At 44.0% G+C, this 15324-nt stretch overlaps 1 protein-coding gene across 8 annotated transcripts in view; it reads left to right on the forward strand.

The window, feature by feature from the left end:
• Positions 1 to 11604: 11604 nt before the first annotated feature.
• The window catches only part of aff4 (AF4/FMR2 family, member 4), a 123997-nt gene continuing 120277 nt past the window's right edge, over positions 11605 to 15324 (forward strand). For 7 of the 8 annotated variants that reach the window (XM_070878120.1, XM_070878114.1, XM_070878113.1 and 4 more), the window contains exon 1: positions 11605 to 11983. The gene's annotated coding sequence lies outside the window, so the exon portion shown is untranslated. Of the gene's footprint in view, positions 11984 to 12030; positions 12717 to 15324 lie in introns of those variants that run through there. The other variant, XM_070878115.1, reaches the window with a different exon arrangement.

Raw genomic sequence — 15324 nt, forward strand, 5'->3', positions numbered from 1 at the left:
TTTTCATATTTATATACAAACTTTTAAAAAGTGCTGCCAGTATTTTAGTATGATGTGGGTAAACATTTCAAAAGCCATTTGTTACTTCTATGTCAGTATTCTCAATTAAAATGTATGCCCTTTCTCTGTTTATAAATAAAAATAAGATTACAAATATGAATATTGGCAGCATACCTTCTTAAAACAACATAGAATCATAGAAACTACATTTGGCTCTTCAACGGAAGCTCTAATCCACATAAACTGAAGGGCCTGTTTTGCAATTCGTTGTGTACTCGATGATGCAGAGCTTTTTGCTGTGGATAATATATTTGATATTCTGAATTGAAACTTCACTGAATTTTGTGTGCAAGACCTTTTTTTGTCTTTTCAATCAACAGCACCATGTGTTAGAATTTAAACTGATAAATATCCCTTGGCAGACGGAATACAGAAAAAGATTCCACCAAAACATAAAATCTGTAGATTTATGTAGCAATAACTTTTCAGAATATTTTTGAAATTTATACATTCTGTTGCCATTTCTAAGTCAGACAAAATATATTCAGTCACTCTAACCAGTAGTTTGATGTTTTTAAAACCTTTTGTGAATATATTGAACACCAGTTCTGCAAGTGCATTTTAAACTAATTAATTAGGTGGGACAAGGAGAAAGGAAATTAATGATCGCAAAACCAGAAAGATTTTTTAAAAAGAAATGTATAGAAGGATGGCTGTAAGTTTTTTTTTTTTAAACAGCTTGCATTTGTAAAGCATCTTTTTACATAAAGAAAATCCGAAAGCACTTCTCAAATAGACAAAAAGAAATGGATGCTGAACTATAAAGGAAAGATTAGGAGTGACAAAAAATTTGATCAAAGAGATTTGCACAGATGGAGAGAGAGGTGACGTTTAGGAAGAGAGTTCCAAAGAGTAGGACAAAGGTAACTGAAAACCGCCACTAGCAGTCTGGTGTAGGGAGAGGGGGGGATGCACAGAAAGTCAGAGTCTGGAACAAAGTGTCCATGAGAATATGGAGCTGGAGGAGATGCCAGAGATAGGATGGAGTAAGTCCTTGATAAATGGAATTTTAAATTTAATGCATTCAGAAATGAGGATCCAGTGTGAGTCAGCAAGGATGGGGGTGCTGGGTAGACCAAGTGCAGCGGAGCTTTGGACAAATTGAAATTCATGGAGAGGAGGTCGGCAAAGTGGGCATTGGAACAATGAGTCTGGGAGATCATAAAAGGCTTAGAATCATAGAATGGTTACAGCACAGAGGAGACTGTAAAGTCCTTACTCTACAGTATGAAACCACACGAGGCACATTCTGGGGACAAGGTCACTCTGTGACCTTAACTCTTTATTCACAGGACTCCAAAGACGATGACCCTGCATGGGTCCTCCCTTTTTATACCCGTGTGATCAGGTAAGGAGTGTCTCCCACAAACAAGTTCACCCCTTGTGGTCAAGGTGTGCATCTAGATTGAGTGTATACAGTGGTGTTACATTATGGTTACATACATGACATCACTTCCCCCACCCCACCAAAGTCTTACTGGGATCATGGGTTTAGTCTTTCAGGTGGTCTACGCTCCCTCGTGGAGCGCCGCAGTTGGGGCTCTGGTTGTTGGACACTAACGTGCGTATCTGTCACCTGTGGTGATTCCGGGTTGACCGCGGGGACTGTGCATTCTTCTGATTGCTCTTGTTGCTTGTTCACTTGTGGTGTTGTGAGCTACATCTCATGGTCTTCTCCGTGTCGATGCTCAACCTTTTTTTTTTAACTTGGTACTGATGCTTACGGCATATCTGACCATTGTTGAGTTTTACCACGATAACCCTATTCCCCTCTTTGTCAATTGCAGTGCCCTCAAGCCATTTGGGCACAATGGCGTGATTGAGGACGAATACAGGATCATTTATTTCTATACAACTCTCCCTCGCATTACAGTCATGGTACTCGTTTTGTGACTTGCGCTTGCCCTCAACTATGTCGGTCAGGACTGGGTGAATGAGGGACAGCCGAGTTTTGAGTGTCCGTTTCATTACTAGCTCTGTGGGCGGGACCCCCGTGAGCGAGTGCGGTCAGGATCTATAGGCCAGCAGGAAACGCGATAGGCGGCATTGCAGGGAGGGTCCTTGAATCCTGAACATAACTTGTTTAATGATTTGGACCGCGCGTTCCGCCTGGCCATTGGAGGCCGGCTTGAACAGCGCAGTCCTGTCGTGGTTGATGCCATTGCCCGACATAAACTCTCGGAATTTGTAGCTTGTGAAACATGTGCCATTACTACTAACCAGGATGTCCGGCAAGCCATGGGTTGCAAAGATCGCACGTAGGCTTTCCACGGTGGTGGATGGCGTGCATGAATTCAGAATGATGCACTCGATCCATTTTGAGTACGTATCTGCCACAATAAGGAACATCTTTCCCATGAACGGGCCCGGGTAGTCAACATGAATGCGTGACCATGGCTTGGTGGGCCAGGGCCAAGGGCTGAGCATGGCCTCCCTGGGGGCATTACCCAGCTGGGCACACGTCGTGCACCTGCGAACACAGTGTTCCAGGTCTGAATCAATTCCAGGCCATCAAACATGTGACTGGGCAATGGCCTTCATCAGCACAATGCCTGGGTGCTCACTGGAGCTCCCTGATGAATGCCTCCCTGCCCTTCTGGGGCATAAGTACCCGGCTGCCCCATAGTAGGCTTCGATGGAGAGCTCCCATCCGTCTGTGGAACGGTCTGACCTCCCCAGGGCATGCTCCGGGTGCGGGCGCCCAATCCCCAGTCAGGACACATTTCTTAATCGGGGATAGGAGGTGATCTCTGTTTGCCCAGATTTTGATCTGGCGGGCTGTGATGGGGGAGCCTGCGCTATCAAAGGCATCGACAGCCATAACCATCTCAGCGCTTTACTCCGCTGCCCCTCAGTGGTGGCCAGTGGAAGCCAGCTGAGCGCGTCAGCGCAATTTTCAGTGCCAGGCCAGTGCCGGATGCAGTAGTCATAAGCAGCCAGCGTGAGAGCCCATCGCTGTATGCGAGTTGATGCGTTGGCATTGATAGCCTTGCTGTCTGACAACAGGGATGTTAATGGCTTGTGGTCCGTCTCTAATTCAAACTTCCTACCAAAGAGGTACTGATGCATTTTTTTTTACACCATAGACACTTGCAACGCTTCCTTCTCGACCATCCCATATCCCCGTTCTGCTTGAGAGTGCGACCTGGAGGCATAAGCCACAGGTTGTAGTTGACCCTCAGCATTGCCCTGTTGCAACACGCACACAACCCCATAGGACGATGCATCACATGTCTGAACCAATTTTTTACAAGGGTCGTACAGGGTCAACAACTTGTTTGAACAAAATAGGTTTCGCGCCCGATCAAAAGCCCGTTCCTGACAGTCTCCCCAAAACCAATCGCAACCCTTATGCAGGAGCACGTGTAGCGATTCCAACAACGTGCTCACGTTCGGCAGAAAGTTCCCGAAATAGTTCAACAGTCCCAGGAATGAACGCAACTCCGATGTGTTGCAGGGCCTGGGTGCTCGTCGAATCGCCTGTTTTGGATTCGGTGGGCCGAATCCCATCTGCAGCAACCCTCCTGCCCAGAAACTCAACCTCAGGAGCTAAGAACACACATTTAGACTTCTTGAGTTGCAGGCGTACCCGGTCCAGTCGGCGTAGCACCTCCTCCAGGTTGTGGAGGTGTTCCTCGGTGTCTCGACCCGTGATGCGGATGTCTACCTGGAATACGATCATTCCAGGAATGAATTTAAGCAGGCTTTCCATGTTTCGTTGAAAAATCGCGGACGCTGATCGAATGCCAAACGGACACCTGTTATAAACAAACAGTCTCTTGTGCGTGGTGATGGTGGTCAGTAGTTTAGATTCGTCGGCCAGTTCCTGGGTAATATAGGCTGAAGTGAGGTCCAAGTTGGTGAACATCTTGCCGCCTGCCAGCGTGGCGAAGAGGTCCTCTGCTCTCGGGAGCAGGTATTGATCTTGTAGGGACACCCGATTGATGGTGGCCTTGTAGTCGCCACAGATACTGGCAGAGACATCCGCTTTTAGGATGAGAAAGATGGGGCTCGCCCAGTCGCAGAATTCAACAGGCGAGATGATGCCCTCTCTCAACAGCCGGTCCAATTCACTCTCGATCTTTTCCCGCATCACATACGGCACCGCTCTGGCTTTGTGGTGCACTGGCCTGGCGTCCGGGGTGATGTGTATCACTACATGAAAGTCCCGACGCCAGGTTGGAATAGTGAATCAAATTGTTGTAGGACTTGTGAGCACGAACTTCGTTCCACAGATGACATTGCGTGAACATCCCCCCCCATTTCCAGTTCATCTCGGCTAACCAGCTCCTCCCCAACAGTGCGGGACCATTGCCCGGGACAATCCAGAGTGGCAGCCGATTCACTAACCCATTGTGTGTGACAGCCAACATTGCACTGCCTAGCACCGGAATTATTTCTTTAGTGTAAGTCCGTAATTGTGTCTCAACACGTGCTAATTTGGGTCTACTGGCTTTAAGTGGCCATAGCTTCTCAAATTGCTGAACGCCCATGAGTGACTGGCTGGCCCCAGTGTCCAGCTCCATGCATACTGGGATACCGTTTAATAAAACCTTCATCATCGTTGGTGGCGTTTCGGTGTATGAACTGTGAATATTTGCCACATGGACCCGCTGAACCTCGGCGTCCATCGATTTGGCCCAAAAGTCAGCCTGCCTCAAAGAACCCTCTTCTGGTCCATCCGCCTCATATATTAGTCTGGTTGCAGACTTCCTGCACATTTGAGCTAAGTGGCCACTGAGATTGCAGTTTCTGCAGACAAACTGTTGAAATCTGCAAGATCTAGCTGAGTGTTTCCCCCCACACCTCCAGCATGAGTTAAAGTTTCCATTGTTGGGAACAAAGGGACTATGGCCAGGCATTCCGCGCCGACTGTCCCTTTAACTGCTCTTAAGTACCCTATTAGTGGGTGTCAATGGCCCCATCCCGGGCTGCATTGTCCACTGTGATGGTGTGAATATCCATTCAGCCTGTCATTGTCTCTGTTGAAGTCCTACTCTGGGGTCTATCGGACTGTGGGGCTCTGAGTCGCATTGATGATGTTGACTCTCTGATCCATCGCCGCGTTAGAGGCAGAATTGCGCGTGTATATTATTTTCGTCTCTTCCTCCCCCATGAAAGTTTGAGCTATCAACGCCGCCGCTTCCAAGGTCAAATACTTGTTCTCAATTAATTTGCGGAAAATTACCGCATGACTGATGCCCTCGATAAAAAAGTTCCTTAGCATCTCCCCCCTGTAGGCGTCTGTGAACTTAGATGCTGGCCAAATGCCGGAGGTCCGCAACGAAGTCCGGTATGCTCTGTCCTTCACGACGTCGGTGGGTGTAGAATCTGTGTCGGGTCATATGTATGCTACTCGCCGGTTTGAGGTGCTCCCCGATCAATTTGTTAAATTCTTCAAAGGTTTGTCCGCCGGCTTTTCGGGTGCTAGTAAGTCCTTCATGAGTGCGTAAGTCTTTGGTCCGCAGCTGGTCAAAAGATGAGCCCTTCGCTTGTCGGCCGCTGCATCCCCCAGCCATTATTTCGTGACGAAGCTTTGCTGAAGCCTCTTGACAAAATCGCCCCAGTCTTCCCCAACACAGTATAGTTCCTCTGTGCTAGCGGTGGCCATTCTCGTGGGTTGTGAATTCCCGTTTCTCGTCGCCAATGTAAAGTCCTTACTCCACAGTATGAAACCACACAAGGCACATTCTGGGAACAAGGTCACTCACTCTGTGACCTTAACTCTTTATTCACAGGACTCCAAAGACGATGACCCTGTGTGAGACCTCCCTTTTTATACCTGTGTGATCAGGTAAGGAATGTCTCCCACAAGTTCACCCCTTGTGGTCAAGATGTGCATCTAGGTTGAGTGTATACAGTGGTGTTACATACATGACAGAGACCATTCAGCCCGTCGAGCCCATGCTGACTCTGCAAGAGCACTTTAGCTGGCTTGTTTAAGGATTACAGCAGTGGAGAGATAGGGTCAGGATGAAGGCAGGCACTTGCAGAGGTTGATATAAGCGGTCTTGCTAATGATAGGACATGGGATTGAATAGGACATCCGAGAGTCAACAAATTAATTCATTCTGAGAAGGTGGCCAAGGGAGTGGAAATTTTTGGTGGGGTCTGAAGGTGATGGCTTCTGTCTTGTCAATGTTGAGCTGGAGGAAGTTCTGACTCATCCAAAACTTTATGGCGAGCAAGCTGGCTGACAGCACAGAGGTGGTCAAGAGAAGTGACGGAGAGATAGTGTTCAGTGTCATCAGCATAAACATAAAGATGACCCTTTACCTGCAGTTTGTCTTGGAGGTACTGAGGGACTGATCAGCCATGATCTTATTGAATAGTGGTGCGGGCTCGAGGGGCCGAATGGCCTACTCCACCTATTTTCTATGTTTCTATGAGGAGCAGCATGCAGAAAAGGAAGAGGGGATAAAGAATAGATCTTTAGGACACTCTGAAGGTGGCGACAGTGGTGAGGGAAGAAAAGCCATAGCAGGAGATGCATTGGCTGAATTTGGATAGATGACAGTGAAACCATACAAGGCTATCCCAGAGTGCTAGATGACAGGAGAAATATTGGAAGATGGTAGTATAGCCAAATGTATCAAATGCCATTGATGGGCGGATGAGGATGGATAATGCGCTTTGATCGCAGGATGTCATTCAAAACTTTGGTTAGGCCATTTTGGTGCTTAGAAGTTGGACTGGAGGGATTTGCACTCAATTTTGGGAGAGGTGGGAACAGAGCTGTGAGATGATGGTACCTTTAAGGACCTTGAAGAGAAACAGGAGGTTGGAGATGGGGCGGTGGTTGGAGAGAACATGGCTTTTTTGAGGAGGATAACAATGGCAGACAGAAAGATAGGGACAATGCCTGTGGAAAGAGCTGAGTGGGAGGGGATCAAGGGAGGTGGGTCTTGTAGTGGGCAGGAATGTATATAAGAGGAGAAATTGGAAAAATATTCATAGCCACCGGGCTAGAATAAGTCAGGGATTGGAGAGAGGTTCGACATTGGGGGAAGAACTAGTACCTGCAGTTGCATAAATATTCTTGATCCTGCAGATATAGAAACATAGAAATCTACAGCGCAGGAGGTGGCCATTTTGGCCCATTGAGTCCGCACCAGGCGACAAAGAGCCACGCGGCCCTCGGTCAGCAGCCCTGAAGGTTTGAACAATGGCGGAAAGGTAAAGAGCACCCAGTTCAACCTGTCCGCCCCACACAACTGCCTCGCCCCTTGCACCGAAACATTCAACACTCCACCCCAACCGGAGACATGTGATCTCCTGGGAGAGGCAAAAGCCAAATAGAAAAACCCAGGCCAATGGGGGGGGAAAAAAATTGGGAAAATTCCTCTCCGACCCATCCAGGCGATCGAAACTAGTCCAGGAGATCACCTTGGCCGTATTCGTTTTCCTGTAGTACTTATCATTGTATTTGCACCAGCCAACAAGAGGTTATCCAGTGTAATCCCACTTACCAGCTCTCGGTCTGTAACCCTGCAGGTTATAGCATTTCAAGTACCCATCCAAGCACCTTTTAAATGTGGTGAGGGTTTCTGCATCCACCACCCTTCCAGGCAGTGAGTTCCAGACCCCCACAACCTTCTGCGTGAAGAAGCCTCCCGTCAAATCCCCTCTGAAGCTTCCACCAACCACCTTAAAACTATGCCCCCTCGTAATTGACCCCTCCACCAAGGAAAATAGGCCCTTGCTATCCACTATATCCAGGCCCCTTAAAATTTTGTACACCTCAATGAGGTCTCTCAACCTCCTCTGTTCCAATGAGAACCCAGCCTATCCAATCTGTCCTCATAACTAAGATTCACCATTCCTGGCAGCAACCTAGTAAATCTCCTCTGCACCCTCTCTAGTGCAATCACGTCCTTCCTATAATACGGCAACCAGAACTGCACGCACTACTTCAGCTGTGGCCTAACTAGAGTATTATACAATTTAAGCATAACCTCCCTGCTCTTGTATTCTATGCCTCGGCCAATAAAGGCAAGCATTCGTATGCCTTCTTAACCACCTTATCCACCTGGCCTACTTTCAGGGATTTGTGGACAAGCACTTCAAGGTCCCTTTGTTCATCTACACTTTTATGTGGCCTACTGCTTAATGTGTATACCCCTTCTTTATTAGCACTCCCAAAGAGCATTACCTCACACTTCTCTGAATTAAATTCCATTTGCCACTGCTCTGCCCATGAGACCAATAAATTGATATCCTCCTTCAATCCATGACTTTCCTCTTCATTATCAACCACACAGCCAATTTTAGTGTCATCTGCAAACTTTTTAATCATACTCCCTATATTCAAATCTAGATCATTGATATATATACCACAAAAAGCAAGGGACCCAGTACTGAGCCCTACAGAACCCCACTGGAAACATCCTTCCAGTCACAAAAACATCCATCAACCATTACCCTTTGCTTCCTACCTCCAAGCCAATTTTGGATTCAACTAGCCACTTTGCCCTGGAATCCATGGGCTTTTATTTTTGTGACCAGTCTACCATGTGGGACCTTATCAAAAGCTTTTTTTAAAGTCTATATACACTACCCTCATCAACCCTCCTGGTTACCTCCTCAAAAAATTCAATCAGGTTAGACAAACACGATCTTTCCTTAACAAATCCGTGCTGACTGTCCCTAATTTATCCTTGCCTTTCCAAATGTAGATTTATCCTGTCTTTCAGGATTTTTTCCAGTAATTTTCCCACCAAGAAGTCCATGAGTTATTTGCATTTGGTATGGACGTTAGGACTGTTGGATAATTAATTCCTTATCCTTTTTAGTCATAGATTTGTAAAGCTAGAAAGTATAATATGTTTGACAATTTAATTTATTCTTTCAAAACATTCATCTTAAGACTACATGCAGAGCAGTATACACAGTCCTACATCGAGAAACTAGCGTGTAATGGACTTTCCAGAAATTGTGATTAATGTCAATCGAAGTGTATTCACAGTAGCTCTCCTTGATGCTAGCCAAAGTTCTTGCTTCAGTGTGTTTCATTACTTGGACAAATATAGATCTCACATATCCTGTTGACACAAATGTCATTCAGTTTATTAGTTGTTACCTCCTCTTCCCCCTCCTCCCCAATTTGTTTTTTTATTAATTCATGGGATGTGGGCATCGCTGGCATAGCCAGCATATATTGCCCATCCCTAATTGCCTTTGAGAAAGTAGTGGTGAGCCGCCTTCTTGAACCACTGCAGTCCATGATGTCTTATCTTTTCCAATCTTTATTGCAAAGGAAAGTTTACTCTCATCTACACTGGCAATCAAACTTCCTTCTTAAAACTCCCCCATGCTGTGATTAAAAAGTGTATATAAAATAATGTAAAAACATATCTCTATTTTACAAGGAGGGAACGAGTGTAAGTTGTGGAGGAAAGGAATGTTCAATTGTCCTTGTCCTCCAGCATAATCTTTGTGTAGTTCAAGGATTTGATAGAGAGGCACAATAATGCTTGTGGTGATTGAGCCAAATCTGACCAGACCACTTGTGCACCAGTGCAGTCAAGTTTGCAGTCTCCTGATTTAATGGACCGAAGGACGTGAGTTGCGGAAAAAAGTCTAAAGTTGGTTACAGGAAAACGGTGAGGCACATGGTGGGATTTGAAGTTAAGGATGAAATTCAGTGTATTAAGGGACAGTAAGTCAACGGTGATGATGGTTTTAAACAAAATAAAAACATCAAAAAGTTATATTTTCTGATAACATTAGATTTACATCGTTTTTTTTAAGTCAATGCCTCCATCTCAAAAGCTTCAGCTTACAGTTGATCAGTTGATCATTTTCCTAACATTATCACTCTGGATTTCCAACTTAGATATTGACATTTGATTTGCTTTGCTATGACCCTATGAAAGAAGAAGACTGCTTCCAATTCCTTGGCTGTTACATTCTGAGTATGTGCAGACTTTATCATGGATGACTATCCATGTCCAACTCAAACATTCTTCCTTCATGGTTTTTTTCCCCCCAAATTGTAAACCAAATGGAGAATTAATTTTAGAAGCTTTGTTCAGGTTAAGTTTTGTATTTGAACTATTATGAAGTACTTAAGATTTTACTTCACAGATTACCTACTTGGCCCAAGAATTGTAGTAGGAAGTGTGGAATACTTGCATTTTTTCTATAAAAACCTGATTAGGTTTAAGACTTTTTTGGAGGAAAATTCTAGAAATGTTCATGATTGACTGCAAAGACTGGCACATTTGGACTATGTCAGAAACGAAGTGCTAAAAATTAAAAAATTTTGACAAAGGCAGTGATTGTGCCAGCTGTGCTTTCAATTTATATTGTTACTTATTATTTACATTAAGTATATTTATATTTCTCAGTACAAATTTATCTTTTGTCACTTGTTTGTTTTACCAAATTAGAAAGAATTTAAGTTTAATGTGAGTGATTCGTTTATTTTTGCTTCAGAAAGAGAATCTAATGACAAAAAGACCCGATTAGAGTTCGAGAAGCAGTCTTCTCAAAAAAATTGAATCACTGTTAACGGAAGTTTGTACAGCTGCAGTTACTAGGGAATTATTAATTTTCCAAATGTTATCACTGGATATCATTTTCCCCTCCCCCTAGCTCAGTAAAGCAGGAATTTGTAAATGTTTGATGTAATTTTTTAAACATGAATATTCAATTTGCATTTATTTACTGAGTAGTTTATTTTACAAAAAAGTCAAAGCTATGATTTCCCTTCTACCAATTCATCCACTGCTGCCAACACCCACATTCCACCCTTACATGGTTGCAAACCTCAATACCGCAGTGCTGCTAAAGCCAGGACCTACAACTTTGGTTGACTCAAGAGAATCATTGCCTCGGTATTACCAATCCTCAGGACTCTTTCTTCCCCCTCCTCTTGCAAATCCCTACATCACCCATGACAGTGCTGCCAAAATCCCAATGCAACCCTTTAATTGGAGGAGGGAGAAAGAAGAGTGCCTGCATGAATTGGGAGGGTTCGAGGATTTCTGTGAACAATTGGCAAGTTGGACGGATGAATTGAGCAGAAAATGCTGGAAACGCTCAGCAGGTCAGGCAGCATCTGTGAACTTAAGAACTAGGAGCAGGAGTAGGTCCTACGAAGAGGGAAAGAAGAGTTAGCGTTTCAGATCAATGACCTTTCAGTACTTTGTGAACCGAGGGTGGGGAAATCAGGAGTAGGAGTTGTGGGGAAGTGACTGTTGAAGTAACTTTTGTACTTTAAAAAGTGTCAAGAATTAAAATTATCCAGAACACATCACTATCGATAGAAAACCTGGACACCCGTTGTGAGAAGTCCCATATTTTGTTGCACTTGAATCCGGACGTGTTTTTTAAAAAAAAACTGTCAGCTGTGTTATTTTGGTTGAAGCTGCTGGTCAGGTTTTGCTACATTTTCTGTAGCTGAAACAGGGGGAAGGAGGGGGAGCGGCGGTCACGTGCTTCGTAGGCGCCCAGTTTGTCCCGTGATGCAGCGGGGCAGCAGGTAGCTCCGCCCCCTTCCGTGTGTCGCGCACGCGTCACGTGACCCATCCTCCCCCTAGTTACCAGCTGTTCGTGCTCGGGGCCGGCTCCTAAAATGGCGTCGGCGTGATGATTTCTTTTTAAAGTTTTATTTATTTAATATTTTTTTGTTTTAATTGTAAATTCCGTGATGAATTCGATGGGACTCTACAGGCGGCCGCCGTTACGGGAGGGAGGCGTTTTTCGCTTTTCGATTGTTAGCGGGAGACGATAGGGGCGGTCGGCCCGGTTTTGTTTGCGCTTCTCCCTCTCGCCGCCTCCCTCCCTGGGTTTTTTTCCCCCCCACCTCACTCCTCCCCTTTCTCCCGGGAGGGTTAATCTTTTTTTCCTTTTCCGCCCCCCCCCCCCCCCCCGTTGCGTAGGTGTGCGAGATGGCTCTGGGCCTCGGACAGGATTGAAGGTAACAAAGCGCGTTGTGGCCTTGGATCTCTCGCTTTCGGCGTTGTCTGTTTATCTTGTCAGTTGGGCCCGTGTCTGCACCGCTCAACACTTTCCCCGTCCGTGAAGCCGCGGTTTGGCTATTACTGGATGTGGAGAGAGGCCGCGGCCCAGCAGCCTTGTGTTCCCCTCTCTCTCCCACTGCTGGTTCCAGCTGATTATCCGTTCAAGAAGCACCCCCACCATTGAGAATAATGCCGCGGGCGTTAGATTTTGACGTGTTTAATTTTTAATTTTATAAATCGGGGTTTATTCTGTTCCACTTGTCCCTGAACAAGCTTTCACTTTTGCTTTTCCGCTCGGATATGGAAGAATTCCGTTGTATTATGTGGAAAAAAAAATTTTCCCCACAAAAAAAAATTCCCTGAAAACATTTTTAGTAGATGCGACGTCACGTCGGCCGAACCCTTTTGTTCAAACCGGTATGGAGGAGGTGAGTATGCGCATAGGAGCTCATTGCACCCCGGGAGTAGTTGTCCCTCCCAACCAATAACTCTCTTGCAAGGTAATTGAAGCGCCCGATAAGAACTACAAATCCATTAGTAAAGATGTCCAGCGCCAGGATTGTTGGCAGTAATAGGATTAACCAATGCAGTTTCTTGGAAAAGAAACGGAAGAACGTACGACTTGGACTTTCCCCCCATAAGTACTCAGCCTACGGTGGTTAATTTTGTAAACACCTTTTGCTATCTAAGGTTTGTTTGTTAATATTGACCGTATTGTGTCCTAGTAACAAAGTGAGAGATCTCTGGAACATATGTTCATTTTATCTCGGCCAGCTACTGACTTCTGGAATCCATTTTCCTGAATTGTAGCAAGTGCTGGACATATTAGATATCTAGTTGTCTTGGACGAGCAGATTATGGGTAGTGTGATGTCAACAACTATCATTAATTGTACCTGGTTTTGTATTCGATTTTAAAAGTGTAAGCATATCAAAAGGGACATTTCCCTAGACTAGATAGTACCATTAAGTCTGTTTAAATACAAATGTAATTACAATGTGGGGAAATGTGACGTTATACACTTTGGCAGAAAAAAATAGAAAAGCAAATTATAATTTAAATGGAGAAAAATTGCAAAGTGCTGCAGTACAGAGGGACCTGGGGATCATTGTGCATGAAACACAAAATGCAGGTACAGCAAGTCATCAGGAAGGCAAATGGAATGTTGGCCTTTATTGCAAGGGGGATAGAGTATAAAAGTAGACAAGTCCTGCTACAACTGTACAGGGTATTGGTGAGGCCACACCTGAAGAATTGCTTACTATTTTGGTCTCTATATTTAAGGAAGGATGGATATACTTGCATTGGAGGCTGTTTAGAGAAGGTTCACTAGGTTGATTCTGGAGATGAGGGGGTTGACTTATGAAGACCGGTTGAGTAGGTTGGGCCTATACTCATTGGAGTTCATAAGAATGAGAGGTGATCTTATCGAAACATTTAAGGTAATGAGGGGGTTTGACAAGATGGACGCAGAGAGGATATTTCCACTCACGGGAAATTAAAACTAGGGACACAAGTCTCAGAATAAGTGGCCGCCCATTTAAAACTGAGATGAGGAGCAATTTCTTCTGAGGGTTGTAAATCTATGGAATTCTCTACCCGAGCTGTGGAGGCTGAGTCATTGAATATATTTAAGGTGGAGATAGATTTTTGAGCGATTAAGGCAATAAAGGGTTATGGGGAGCGGGTAGGGAAGTGGAGCTGAGTCCATGATCAGATCAGCCATGATCTTATTAAATGATGGAGCAGGCTCGAGGGGCCAGGTGGCCTACTGCTGCTCGTATTTCTTATGTTCTTGTTTATTCTCCAAGTGTATCTTTTAGTGATGCATTGAAGTCTGTGTTTGTGTATTACTTCAAATTGCTTGTGAATTATCTAACTAATTTAATGTAAGATTTGATTTCTGAATAAAGTTGATATAGATGTTACTAATGGGCAGTTTTGAATGTGCAGTGTTGGTAGTGAAGCTGTTCTTGTGTCACAATGGTGATGTGAGCCAAGGTCTGTAATATGCACATAAAATTGGAATACAGAGAAAGGGAGTGACTGGAGCTTTGAGAGATGGCTTACTAAACAATGGCTTTGTTCCAGTTTATTCTGCAATATTTTCTTAAAAATTACCTCATTTCCTTACTTTAAAACTGCCATTTGAAATATAGATGTTAAGGAGAATGAGTAATATTTTGAAATAACAGCTTTAAACAATGACTAAGCTATTGAAATTGTTCTTTATTAAAACTGAACTGTTCTAATATGTTGAATATGAAGTTTGTTCAAATGTTTTAATTTGTTTTGCTACCCCTGTTCTAAATGGACTGTTCCATGTATGGATCAAATCTGCCCTATGCTTGTGTTACTTGTTTGATTTATGAGGCTTAGCAGTTCATATAAAGAATAGAATCACAGCATTATAGCACTAAACCTGTGCATAGGTGCAGGATTTAGACTTTTTGGTGCATTGCTCGTTTTTTGAAATTCTGTTAACTGAAAATCACTAAATAGTAAAACGAAATGGTGCACGCTCTCTGGTTTGGTAGTGAAGTACATGGCTGTGCAGTAATTGAATTAGCTCTGGCAACCAACTACATAAATGGAACTTGAAATTTATAACTTGTCATCTGAATTTCTTGAATTAATTTTTGCATATTATCTTTACCAAACATTGTTCTTTTTTATTGAAACTTGTTTGTGTTCCTTAGTGATGCTGACTGTCATTTTGGTGGGGTTATTGTTTTCCAGTCTTTGAAAATGCCTAATGCAGATCAACAGTGTTGTAGGATCTCATACTACCGGGCTTTTGCAGAAGCTGGTTATAGCAAAATATAAATTCTGAGATTCATTGTATGTGAAGCACTGAGACTTTTGAGGGTTACGATAAGTCACTATATATATATATATATATATATATATATATATTTATCTATAAGTTTTTTAATGAATCATATATCTGCCAGCTGCTATATTGCCCCATAGTTTAAGTTACAGGTCATGCAGACTAAGATCTTCCAAAATGCTTTTGAAATAATTGGGAAATGACAATTTCTTGCCTTTTATTGATGAATAAAATCAGCCACGGTAAAAGAAAGAACTTATAATTTACGTAGCACCTTTCATGATCTCCGGATGTCCAAAAGCGCTTTGCAGCCAATGAAGTACTTTTTGATATGTAGTCACTGTAGTAATGTTGGAAACACAGCAGCTGATTTGCACACGGCCAGGTACCACCAACAGCAATGAGACTTACCCGGATATCTGTTTTTAGTGCTGTTGGTTGAGGGATAAATATTCGCCTGGATGA

This window comes from Pristiophorus japonicus, chromosome 4 (genome assembly GCF_044704955.1).
Source record: "Pristiophorus japonicus isolate sPriJap1 chromosome 4, sPriJap1.hap1, whole genome shotgun sequence".
Taxonomy (NCBI): domain Eukaryota; kingdom Metazoa; phylum Chordata; class Chondrichthyes; family Pristiophoridae; genus Pristiophorus; species Pristiophorus japonicus.